Below are 11,934 nucleotides of genomic sequence, written 5' to 3'. Positions count from 1 at the left end.
GTGTTGGTGGGCGTGTGTGTGGGGTGGTCATGTCCTTTGCTCCTACTACTACCACCGCCACTCTTCCTGCCAGCAGTATGAGTCTGTGGTAACTCTCTCTCTCTCTCTCTCTCTCTCTCTCTCTCACTCTCTCTCTCTCTCTCTCTCTCTCTCTCTCTCTCTCTCTCTCTCTCTCTCTCTCTCTCTCTTGCTCTCGCTCTCTCTTTCTTGCTCTCTTTCTCTCTCTTTCGCGGGCGCGCTGTGTGTCAATAACTCAGGTGACATTTGCCCCTCTCGTGAGGACTGGGCAGGCTAGAGCAGGCTGGGGCGGGCTGGGACAGGCTGGGGGACGCTGGGGAGGGCTGTTGGAGGTTGGCTGACAGCATGAAGCTCACCATTAGCCTCAGGGCAAGAGCAGCTTTTGACTTGCTGTGACATAGATATATTTTTTTCTTATAATGCATCTTGAAAAAAAAACTTACTACTTATTACATAATTTTTTTTTCACTCGTCGCTCTTATTTGTTTTTGTTTTGTGGTGTAGAAAGGTGTACGTAAGTAAAGGTCTTCGAGTGATTATGAAATTGACGCCACACACACACATACTGCTGTGTAGGGGTGACAGGGAGGGACGAGGTGCAAGTTTGTGTGTGTGTGTGTGTGTGTGTGTGTGTGTGTGTGTGTGTGTGTGTGTGTGGACAGTGTCAATCCAATCCGGGTCTATGCTGGATTTGACTTGCCGGCCGGACAAACAGGGCAAGCAAGGTTAAGAGAAGGGGCGAAATTATCACCTTGTTCCTCGCTAGTTTCCAAGGCAGCCGCGTTTTTATAAGTTTTGTTCACTCACTCAGCCCCCGATGTGAGCTGCTGCAGTGAAGGTTGTTGTCTTTCTACATTAGTTCCTCGGATACTTGGCGAAACTCCGCGAAATTCTGGTCAAAAGGTCAAGATTGGTAGGTCTCTGCTAACAAGACCCGTAGCTGCTACTGGGGGAGTCGCCGAGCTGATTAATGGCTCAGGTGAGAGAGAGGCGTGATGTAGCGGGCGTCTGCTGAGCTGCGAGAGAGGCAGACGCTAATGGGAGGGAGGGAGGTGGAGGGGGACGGTCGTGTGGCCTTGCTCCGTTAACTCTCAGTAGCGGAACTCTCACTCTCTGCGGCAGTGACCCATAGACGCCCCTACCCTCCCTCTCTTTGCCCACGCCAGCCAGCCAGCCAACCACCACCACGGCCTCTTTTTCTTCTTCACTTTAGCAGTACCTTCTGTTCACTTCGACCTCGTCACACTTGTAATAGATGAGCGAATCCTTTATAAGGACGGTATTTAGCGAAGAATGCACTGCTTATTTTTCACCGCCAAGACAAAGTGATATTATTTTTATTCGGCCTAATGATAGCATCTTCTAATTCTTTATATTCTTACGGGGTCCACGAAAGCGTTAGGCATAGGTCTGTTTTTTTAACATGTTTACTTTTTGCTGTTCTTTTGCCCAAGTACAGCGCACGTGTCCTGATCAGTGCGCTGTGGATCTCTCTCTCTCTCTCTCTCTCTCTCTCTCTCTCTCTCTCTCTCTCTCTCTCTCTCTCTCTCTCTCGTCCAGCCCACTGCTGCCTGACGCGTGATTAACGTACTCCTGTTGCTTCCATAATTCCCTCTATCTTCTTTACTTTCTCCAGCCGCCCTTCCTTTCCTGTTCAGACTCCAACATTCTTCTCGCACCCTTCTCCTCCTCCTCCTCCTCCACCTCCTCCTGCCAGCTCGCTCGCATTGTTTGCAGAATCAACTCATGAATACGGCCAACAACTCCTGCATATATTAGCCTCTTTGCCCTAAAAGTTCACAAGGCTGGTTCGGCAGGTCGGCAAGGTTTCCCCAGGGATTAGGCCGCGCGCCAACACAGGCTAGTGTTTATTCACATGTTTTTTCCTCTTTATGTCTGATCACACTCGCGATAACCTTAACAGTAACCACATGTCGTTTCTTAATTTTTTTTTCATCTGGGTCTTGTTTTATCAGGTCATGCTACTTTGCAAATAAATAATAGAATAAAATATCATATATCACAGGGAGAGAGAGAGAGAGAGAGAGAGAGAGAGAGAGAGAGAGAATCCCCTATCACCAGTCAATCTATAGAGGCGCATGCATTTCCACACGATGCACATGATAAGCTGCTGATGGGACAAATGCTCTGCCATCATTCCCCGCGTTACAGCGACACTCTTCAGGCTCGGTCGCGTGTCTGCCGTGCCCTCTCCTGGCCTGCGAACACTACGAGTATGTGGCCGAGCGTGCGAGCCAACATGCTTCGGGAGTCTTGGTACTTAAGTCATGGGAATGTTAGTCTGGTCACTCAGGAAAAAAAGGCATCAGAAAAAAAATTTGACGCATAAAAAAAAAAGTACAATAATATTAAGACCGTAAGCGGAAAACGTTATAAACAAGTGGCCATAAAAATTTAGCTTTTAATTGTTTTTCTCTGTCCCTCTACCTTCATGGATTAAAATTTAGGTTAATATTATAAAGACTACTTCCTTAATTAAAATTACTTTGCAGTGGTGAAAACTACAGTGAATTACGTCTGAAGACTCTCCATCCCGTTCCGAAGCAGATGAATTCCATGAGAGGAGACCGATGCTTCGTCCCAGCCATTTTGTGAATCAACGCATGAACGAACTACCGCCCCGCCAACCCGGTAGTCAATCATTATCTGATAGATACAGCTGAACTAAATTTATCCGATAGGTACAGTTGAACTAAACCGAAGAGAGAGAGAGAGAGAGAGAGAGAGAGAGAGAGAGAGAGAGAGAGGCTATGAAACAAAAAACGAACCTCAGATTGTCCCACGAGTGTACAGTTATAGAGAGACTCCGCTGCCTCCTCTTAGCTGTTCCTCTGCCGGCGTTACTCACTCATTGACTCAGGTAAGCATAAATTTCTTCCCTAAGACTGCATAAAATCCTTCTCAATCGTATCTTTTCTTTCTTCCTTTATATTCCACTTTGCACCCATCAGACTGTGTGGTACTGTAGTTCAATATATATATATATATATATATATATATATATATATATATATATATATATATATATATATATATATATATATATATATATATATATATATATATATATATATATATATATATATATATATATTTTTTTTTTTTTTTTTTTTTTTTTTTTTTCTATTAGATTGTTAATGTATCTGAAGATTGAGATTTATGATGTTATGAGGTTACAATGCAAGTTTTTGGACCACAGTGTTTATCATGTATCATGTAGATGTTGATGTGTATGAAGTAAATCCTGTTTTGCTTTATGTAACTAATTCACTCACTCATCAACGAACAAAGATTAACTAAACTAGCTGATTAACCAGCTAACTGCCAAACTAACTAGCTAACTAACCAGTTAACTAACTAATTAACTGACAGAGAAACGAGTCTTTGCGTGGCACAGGTAGTGAAGGAAGGGAAGGGCAAGCTTGGGAAGGAATTAAGGAAGGAGTAAGAAGTGGCAAGTAATGACTGAACTGAGTAGGCTGCCTTGGAGGGACGGGCAGCAGCATGAAAGGGAAAGGATGGCAGGAGTGAAGAGAAATGGAAAGTGGAAGAAGAATGAAGAGGTGGAAGTGGATTGAAATGGAAAGTGGAATATAAAGGAAGAATAGAGCAATAAAAGTGGGAAGGTTTCCTAAAGGAAGGATTTTATACAGTTAAAAAAAAAGAAGAAAAGAAAGAAAAAAGAAAAAAGAAAGAAAAAAGAAAAAGAAGCTGTGTTCAATGATTTATTTATTTTCTTTCATTTCTGTCATTCCATTTTCTCTCTCGGCCCATTTTCTTTGTCGCTTCTCACACACACACACACACACACACACACACACACTCTCTCTCTCTCTCTCTCTCTCTCTCTCTCTCTCTCTCTCTCTCTCTCTCTCTCTCTCTCTCTCTCAACTTTTTCTTACACTACAGTGGCGTAGTCTCGCCACCTCAAGGGGAACATGGATACACATCTTCAAGCAGGGAAAAAAAAAAAAAAATTATAATCGTTCTCAAGCTTCCTCTGGCCAGTGGTCTTGCAACTGGGAGGCCACAAGGGTAATGAGTCGATGCAGGAAAGGAGAGTTTATCTATAAGAGAAGTATTAAGTTTCTCTTATAGTTTAATTCTACTAATGCAATAACAAAAACAAATAATAATAATAATTTTATGTATAGAAGTAGGAAGATAAAGTAAATAAGTAGCTAGATAAAGTAAAATGAAATAAATAAAATAAATGTTATAATAAATAAGATTAATGGAATTCATATGAACGTTCTTAGATGTTATTATCATGAAGAAAATGGAACAAGTTTTCCTCGCATATCAAAGAATAGAAATAGGAAGTGTTTAATAAAAAAAAAAAAAGCTAGTTTACCGTACGAATATCAGGTTTATTACATAGTATGATGTTACCAATGAATAAGATGAATGGAAACTTTTGTACGACTTGACTTAATTGTTTTAAATATCTCTGTTGCTTAAGAATAATGATTCTAGTACTTTTTCCTTCTTTTTTTTTCTTCTCCTCCTCCTCCTCCTTCTTCTCCTTCTTCTTCTTCTCCTTCTTCTTCTTCTTCTTCTTCTTCTTCTTCTTCTTCTTCTTCTCCTTCTTTTCCTTCTCCTTCTTCTCATTCTCCTTCTCATTCTCCTTCTTATCCTTCTTCTTCTTCTTCTTCTTCTTCTTCTTCAATTAAAGCAAAAGAGATCCTCCTCTTCAATTAAAGCAAAAGAGGTAAGCAGTGCTACATGTGTTTTACGAGTCTTATTTTTTAGCTGAGTCACACAAGTTCAAGATCTCCCATTCATTCAGCTTCAGTCAGCTGTTTTTCCGCCTGGGTTTGGTAACACTGCACTGCTAGCCTTTAGTCAGTCATTTACGACCGAACCTTTTTGTGTGAATGAACTCTAGTCTCCAAACATTACGTCGTCTGTGAAAATTTTATATCGTCAGCATGATAAAGAGCATTTTTTTTTTTTTTTGTAGGCGTGCAACATCATTCAGGATACTCATAGATATGTGAAGATACGAGGAAAAAGACGTGAACTTTTACTATTCAATCTTACAAGGGCGCGAAAATGACACCAGGCAAGTAACCGCCGTCATACAGCAACGTGGGTCTTCGGTGATTCAGTGGTAAAGTTCCTCAGTATGAAATGCATTGTCACGTGTTCAGATGCTGTTCACTCCTTGATTTATTTAGTCCTTGTCTTGTTATCTTTAAGGAATATTGATACAGTAGATGCAGCAAGGAAGGAGATTAAGTTCATCTCGAGTTTCTTTAGCCGTGCATTGTAGACAGACATTCCAGTAGGGTGCCTCGTTTCCTGTTGTTTAAAGCCACAATTTGTTACAGAAAAAAAGTATCGTATTCACCATCAGTGTTTCTGGGAAGCTAACTTCTTGAATTAAGTAACACTCTAACCTGATAATCTCCTTTTAATGTTTCGTATTTCTATCTTAGTGTTCCAAATAATTTCTTTCTTATGCTCCTTTTTCAGGAGTAATATTGAGACAACCTCAAATCTTCATTATCACTAATTATTACTCTGATACCATGAACCATGAGCAATAACAGATAATCACCATCGCCATGCAGAATCACCGTCATTACGTTTGTTTATTCAAATGTTGAAGCACTACAAGTCTTGTTTGGAGACGGTGACATTCGTTCACAATAGATTACAGCGAATTGTATAGTTATAGTTATAACTATATACTAATTTCCACTCCGATTCGCATTTTCAATCTTTTGTGATCTGCTGACAGTCTCCTTACAAAACCAAACCATTGATAAATCCTCGGCACACCAGAGATCTTAAGACTGAGTGAAATACTACTGCTCCACTCTGACTATGACTACAACAGGATGTTGCGAGATTAGTGATTTTAACATAGGATGAATAATGTTGTGTTTGACAAACGACTCTAAACACAATGGTAGTGAGTGCGGTCTGCTACTCGATTTACGACTACTACTATACCAGGATGTTAGGAGGTCAGTAACTGTGGCAGATGGGATGAACAAAGGCGTGGTGTGCAATAATTACAGACGACTTCGAATTGAGGTGAAAACTCTAAACACAGTAATAGTAAGTGTTGTAAGGTACTAGACTTTTGGCAACTACCAAAGCGAGATGTTACGAGGTCAGTGGCTGTAGCAGATGGGATGAACAAAGACGTTTTGACTAATAGACGAGGACTTCAGCATCGCCTTATCGAGGATTGAAGTTGATACTGAGGCGATGGTTCTCTCACATGAAATGACCATTCTCTCTCTCTCTCTCTCTCTCTCTCTCTCTCTCTCTCTCTGTTAGGCCTATCTTGGACCTATGTGTAAACGTACGTGTGTGTGTGTGTGTGTGTGTGTGTGTGTGTGTGTAACCTGTACTCTATTAAGTTGGTATATAATTACATTCCTGGTTTGGTTACGCTTCGGGGATTCAATCTTCATTATTCTACAGTATGTATATTGTACTAAAAATAGTGTAGAATATATGTGCTCTCTCTCTCTCTCTCTCTCTCTCTCTCTCTCTCTCTCTCTCTCTCTCTCACGCAGCCAGCCTGCCAGGAGAGGGAGCGAGAGAACAACAATGACCTCGCACTAAGGCCAGGCATCAGACAAACCCCCTCTTCAGTGGCGCAATTCGGGAACATGTTTTTAGGATGACATCGAGGTCAGGCGAATAAGGCCGTGGCTCCCTGGGCAAGGTTGGCAGCACACACACACACACACACACACACACACACACACACAGAGGGCCAGGGGAGGGAGTGGTGGAGAGCTCAGGATGGGTAGCTATCATGGGTCGACTCCAGGGAGAGGGGTAGAAGGTGGTGGTGTGGGTAAGTAGAGTAATGAGAGCAGTGTGGGGGGCCTGGCTAGTCCAATGGTGACCTCCAGGCGGAGCTAAATACATACCGAAGTTGGGTAATTGGTCAGTGGTGGCGTGATGTGGCAAGACTGCTTCCGTGGGGCGCCTCCCTTCCTTCCTCCCTTCCTTCCTTGCTTCCTTCCTTCCGTCCTTCTTTTTTTTTCTTTTGCCTCTCTTTCTCTTTCTCTCCGTCCGTCCTTCCTCCCTCCGTTTCTTTCTTCCTGGCACTGTTGTGGTAGTGATAGTGGTGGTGCCCTTGGGATGGTGTTAGTGGGTAGTGAGAGAGAGAGAGAGAGAGAGAGAGAGAGAGAGAGAGAGAGAGAGAGAGAGAGAGAGAGAGAGAGAGAATTTGATTTTCAGCCAATCTCTCTCTCTCTCTCTCTCTCTCTCTCTCTCTCTCTCTCTCTCTCTCTCTCTCTCTCTCTGTCTGTCTCGAGTCTCAGATCAATAATTCAATAATAATAGGACGAAAAAAATAAAATAAAATACGATCTATAAAGAGAAAGTCATACTGAGAACTAGACACACACTATAGGAATAAACATCAATATTCAGTTCAGCACAGAGCCTCGTTATAATTTCCTGTCTCTATAGGAAAACTTATTAAGGGTGAACTAAAAGAGGAAGCCTCCTAATTTAAGCCTACCGCAAGAGCTGGTGGCAAAAGAGAGGCAGCGTCCGAGCATCTCCCTTAACACGCAATGGAAGGTGGTGGTTGCGTCAGGCTGGGCGGAGGGAGGCTGGGCTGGGCTGAGGTGAAGGGGAACGCGAGGCAGGTGGTGCTGTAACAGAGTCTGCGATTCACGGAAATTCTTGTCTTCACGTCTTTGGAAACCTTAGAGTGTGATTGATCTGTCTGGAGAGAGAGAGAGAGAGAGAGAGAGAGAGAGAGATTTTGGGAGGGTAAGTGAGTGTGTTTGTTATCATGACGACACCCTCCTCCCACTCATTTCTCTCTCCTGTACCTTACACATCACACAGTAACTCCCTCACACTGTCATGATTCCTTTACTCACTGGTACAGTAATCTTCCTTTCATAACTCGCCCAGAAATAGACGTTCCGTACTATTATCATTATGTTTATATTAGAGCCTTCACTGTACCTCCATACTTACCCGATAAGAGAAGAGCAAGTATAATGAAATTAATAACCAGTACAGTAAAAGTTTTATTATTCGAGTCGCTTTACAGTAGAACAGTTTATGGGTTTTCAAGTGGATATTTGATTAAAAAAAAAGGAGTAACAGTATGTTTTTTTTTTTTTTTCTGCTGTTGCCCTTGACCAGAATCCCTCTAAGAAAAAAAATCTAATAGTAATAAACTGTACGATGATCAGGCAAGCGTGTTAATAGCTGTATATATTATTGTATTATTGCATTAGCTATTTGTGTGCATTTTTTCTGCATCATATGAAAAAAAAAGCGAATAAATAAATTAATAAAAACTGTACGAAGATCAGACAAGTGTGCTACAGTTGTGTATATTATTGAATTATTGCATTAAACTATTTACACGCATTTTCTTTTTTTTTTTTTCTGCATTGTATGAAAAGGCAAGCCTGAGTGGTGAGTGAGGGGGGACCAATGTTGTGTTCCGGGGACATTCTCAAGCGCACAGAGGAATTGTCAGTGACTTGTGGATTTAAAAGGAGAGTTCATATGAAAATTGGTTAATATGTGAATGATGATGTTGCTTACGAGAAAATTATTATTGCGACATGAGAGGTCAAAGAAAAGTATACGTAATAATAATGATGATGTTGCTTACAGTTAATTTAAATATTCCTTTATGATACCTACATCCTATTTGTCCATATAAGTAACTTGTTTGGTGGTCATGACCGTAACACGTGAATAGATAAGGAACGAGTAGTGATGGCGATCTAATTAACTTCATTTATTTATGTTTTTCCTTATGGGTTGGACACTTATTTCTATTTAAATGTATAAGGACATGCCAAAAAAGCAAGGAAAATAAAAGATATATTAATAGATAACTAGAATTGTGATGCAAATAGATCTTCACGAAGTATAAGGAGGTAAAATGGAAATCAAATAAGGCAAACCATAGAAACACAACAAAAACGATAAGAATATAAACAGGTAACCGAAAGATGAGGAAAAAATCAAACAAAACGTAAGCAAATAGAAATAAAAGATAATACGGAACAGCAAAAGCAAATAAACAGGTAACAAAAAAAAAGAATAAATAAAACACAAAAATATAGATAGATAAGGAAAAAACACGTACCGTAAACAAACAAAGATGACAAAAACAAAACGCGCCAAAATATAGATACATGTTACGGAAAGACAGAAAACAAAAGATAAGTAAATAAATAAGAAACTATACCGATAAAAAAAATAAGGCATAAATAAAACACATACGTGAAGACAACACACTACACAAAAATAAGCAATACAGACAACACTACCACCTCCCCTCCCAATCTCCCCTTCAAGAAAAACAAGAGAAACAAAGCATTGAAACATAACTATAGAAAACCCACCTGCGTGATTCAGTTTTTGCACCACTGGGAATTCCTGAGTAAAAGTTCCCATGGCAGGTGTTCCCGACCCACCAACCTCTTCCCCCTTAATTCTGAGACCTGCGCGAAGGAAGCACAGAGACGTGTGTTCCTCTCCCCAACAAGTGTCAGAGTGTCAGGGTCTCCTGCTATAAACGCTTTCTGGGAGCAGCAATTAAGCAGGTCTTTTTGTACACGTTTTGTAGCCCTTGGTCAGTCTGCCTCCCTTATAGGCGACAAAAAGCAGTGGTGGTGGTGGTTGGTTTGTGGTGGGTGGTGGTTGTGGTAGTAGTAGCAGTAGTAGTAGTAGGAGTAGAAGGAGGAGGAGAAGGAGGAGGAGGAGGAGGAGGAGGAGGAGGAGGAGGAGGAGGAGGAGGAGGAGGAGAATTGAAGTAGTAGAAGCAGTACTAGTAGTAGTAATAGTAGTAGCAGTAGTAGTAATAGTAGTAGTAGTAGTAGTAGTAGTAGTAGTAGTAGTAGTAGTAGTAGTAGTAGTAATACCAGTAGTAGTAGTAGTAGTAGTAGTAATCATTATCATTATTATCATTTTTAATAATAATGATAATAATAATAATAATAATAATAATAATAATAATAATAATAATAATAATAATAATAATGATAACAATAATAATAATAATAATAATAATAATAATAATAATAATAATAATAATAATAATAATAATAATAATATTATTATTATTATTATTATTATTATTATTATTATTATTATTATTATTATTATTATTATTATTATTATTATTATTATTATTTTATCTAATTATCATCATTATCATCATCATCATCATCATCATCACTATCATTACTATCATTACAATTATTGTTAAATCATAATTATCATTTTTATCATTACCATCATCATCATCATCATCTGGAGCATTCCAATCCTCGCCGGACGCTGGAAGCACAACAGGGTTGGAAGTGGACAAGAATAGCTACACAAAATTAGCAATAGAAGCTGAGCGAGGGTTAGGAAGGGGCGGGGCAGGTTTGGGGCGGGGCGGTTCGATGCACTACAAAAACTAGGAGAAGCTTCGGTGTGGGAGGGTTCTTTACAGGGCGTGGCGGGTTGGGCAGTGCTGTATAGTGAATCATTACATCCCACGACGACGACGAGGAGGAAGAGGAGAAGGAGGAGGGGGGGAGAGCGGGGGTGTTACTTTCACTCACTAGGTCTGTCCTTGGTACCCCAGGGACACGGTCGGTTCCTGGGGGCGGTCACTTACGTGGGCGGCGCGATCCATTGCCTCTGTGCACGGGGTAGAGGCAATGCGATGCTGCACGCGTAAGAAAGATAAATTATCACCGTCCTGGTCTGGCCTTATCTTGACAGATTCATGGTGCCTTTACGGGCTAGGAAACCATCATCTTTTTTTCTCCACTTTTTTTCTTACTGAGAGAGAGCTTAATTAATTCTGCTACTGCCCGCGCCCTCTGCCTTGCTTATCTATGTGTCTTACTAAACAAGTCTCGATTATGATGGCGTCAGTTAATCAGAGGAAGGTGAGCAAGACCAGATTAACACCAGGTGAATGGCAACCCTGTGGCAGCGGTGGAGTGGTGACGGGGATGGTACCGGAGTGGAGGTTATGCTGGTGATGGTAGTGGCGGTGGTGGTGGCCGGTCTGGCCTGCTCTCCACCGCTGACCACACCCTGCCGGCCTCCTGCCTGCCGCCCCGCTGGCCTTTCCGCGGCCTTCCTTTCCCTCTCACCGGGTGATGCCCTCTCCTCCTTTCCTCCCCCTCCCCTTCCCCGCCCTCCCTCTTCACAGGTGCGTGGGCCGGGCTGCTGCCTCCCACCTGGCGCCTCCACTCACGGTATTACTGTTCCTGGCGTTAATGTTCACCCCTCTGCCAATTACCGTCTCGTTAGCGCTTATTGTAATGAAGAGTGCTGTATGTTTTCCTCGTCGACCGTGTGGGTGAGGAAATGAGCTTTCCTTCCCAGCCGCTGATCAAGTCCTAATGGGCACGTCTTCCTTGCAAGGTACTCCTACCTGTACCTGACCGCTTCTCAAAGGCACGCCCATCAGGCACGTGTCTATGGAAATGAGAGACACACCACACAATATATGCTGAAATTATGCCTTCTCTGCGTTTAATATTATTATCTTATGTATTCTGTATGTATAAGTTTATTATATAGGCCACGTCTTCTGTATAGATAACTTTACGAAATCAGTTATATCTGTTGTGCGCATAACTTTGTTTTGATAAAATGTCCTCTTTGTCGATAATTTTTTTGAATTATGCCTTCTGCACATATAATTTTACTCACGTTACCACCAATAACAGTAAATGGATCTATACAGAATACCAATACATCTACAGTAGCTATCTTCAATCACACACAGCATTTAAAGTTGACGAGGTAAACTGACTTCTGAGAATGAAGTGAGTCGCGAAGCATCACCAATATTACTCGAATCACCATCCACACAACCTGCTAGAAATTGTAATCAGAAGCAGTAAGCAATGTAAAGAACAAGATCAA

Source organism: Scylla paramamosain, chromosome 4 (genome assembly GCF_035594125.1).
Source record: "Scylla paramamosain isolate STU-SP2022 chromosome 4, ASM3559412v1, whole genome shotgun sequence".
Lineage (NCBI taxonomy): Eukaryota > Metazoa > Arthropoda > Malacostraca > Decapoda > Portunidae > Scylla > Scylla paramamosain.
The sequence above is the reverse complement of the archived record's forward strand: the minus strand, read 5'-3'. Positions refer to the sequence as shown.